Source organism: Quercus suber, unplaced genomic scaffold (genome assembly GCF_002906115.3).
Source record: "Quercus suber isolate HL8 unplaced genomic scaffold, Cork oak 2.0 scaffold_180, whole genome shotgun sequence".
In the NCBI taxonomy this organism is placed as follows: Eukaryota; Viridiplantae; Streptophyta; class Magnoliopsida; order Fagales; family Fagaceae; genus Quercus; species Quercus suber.
Genome location: NW_027069639.1, coordinates 24,858 through 26,879, shown reverse-complemented (window position 1 = coordinate 26,879; position 2,022 = coordinate 24,858).

The window sequence follows — 2,022 nt, the reverse complement described above, 5'->3', positions numbered from 1 at the left end:
AAATAGTTTGTAAAAATTTTGCACAAAAGTTTGTAGTTGTGGGCATCAAAAACAAACACTAAGAAGGTAATGACTAAGTAAATGACTTACACAATTAATTTATAAGAACTGAAGGGTAAAATTCTACAATGGAAGATCTAAACAACTGATTATCAAGCGGTAAGTAACAAAATAGTTGTTTATTGATATAGAAACTACTTTCCTGAGGTACAAAAGGTTGGATTGAAAGTTAAAAACTCTAAGTCCTATTATGTTTCTCTCTCTATTTCTTCTCTTGGTTTTCTCTTTGTGTTTTTCTAAACCCCTTTCCTACTGCACGTCCCCTCCTTTTATAGGCACCTTTCCCTTCCTTATCACCCAACTAACTTGCTTCCAGCTAGATTTAGGAGATGCTTGTCCCATCACCCCTCTACTCTACCATTCTTTCATCATGAAACAAGACTTTTTTGGGGTATTTTTACTATTTAGACTTGTCTATAAGCATTTAATGTGAAAGAGGTTAGGTAGAGGACATCTCAATAATGCGGAGGTGATTGGCTCTGTGGTCCTTATCTCTTCGTAGAGTTTCCCAATGCGAGTTTGATGATGATGGCATCTTGGGCTAGAGGGAAACTGGTTACCCATGATTCTCTGTATATCCTCTATGGAAGAGCCTTGCTTATTACCTCGATAGGAGACCTTAGCAATGGTAGCTATCTCAGGTCTCCACAAGACTTATTCTTGGGAGTTGTCTCTTATATCTCAAGTTTCTTTACTCATATCCACCTTTTTGGGTTGGACCCATTTATTAAGGTACGATTTGTTGGGCCCTTGATGCTCGGCCCAAGCTCAAGTTCACCCCCCCCCCCCCCATAGTAACTATATCATTACTCTTAAAAGAATTAATAATATTATTAAGTGAGGCACAAAATAATTTTATAGAACAAAAGTTGCTAAAATTAGTACTACGTGTGTACTAATATATATATATATATATTTATTTATTTATATTAATTTAGGGGCTATTGCCCCTCAAAGCCCATGAGTGGCTCCATCCTTGATTAGTATGTTCATTTTATTAGAAAATAATATATATATGTCAAATGAACTAATAATTTATCTTTTATTCTCTTGCTAGTGTTATGGGCAAATTTGTAATAAAGAAACCTTATAGTCATAGACCACAAGATTCTTATACTATCTAACCTCTTTTTATTTACCCCCTAGAGAAAAAAAAAAAATCCTAGAATTTGGACAAATGGTATCACACCATAAATATGCATATAATGTATAAATGACATTAATATTACCTGCCATAATAGCTCATATTTTTTTTAATGAAAATACTAGATCATATTATTGAATCCGCAAGTAATTGACAATGACATTATAGGTTTCTGTTCTCAAAAAAAAAAAAAAAAATACAATGACATTATAGAAACAAAAATAGTATAAGGATTTTATTATTTGCATATATACCATATATGTGCACGTCTCTTATATGCAATATTATTGTATATATTGCCTCCAGTTTCTTCATTTCTATAAATTATTAACGCATAGACATGAAGTTTGTAGATGGGATCAGCAAAGAAAGTTTTACATGTTATATATATATATATATATATATTTTTTTTTTTAAGGAAAAAGATAGTTAATTGGTAGCTTGTTCTCGTCAAGCACTTGTTACAATTGATCACATGATTTTGCCATCTGGCGCAAATAAGGAAACCTAGTTTGTCAAAGGGTTTTGTCTCCTATAGAGGATCAAAATGGCCGAATATTACCATGAATGGATTATCAATTAAATATCGTAATCCATCTCTAGCATTGCATTAGATTACCAACTTCACAAAAGGGATCTCATTTGCTGAAAAAGAATAAATCTATGGTTGACACCTACGCCACGAGAGGCTAACAATATAATATATAAAAGGATAAGCATGTTATCGGAATCAAATCCTTGGAAAGATTATATAATCTCCTTTGGGATAAAATTCTACTCTATCCAACTTCACAAAAGTGTGTGTGAAGCTTTTTTTT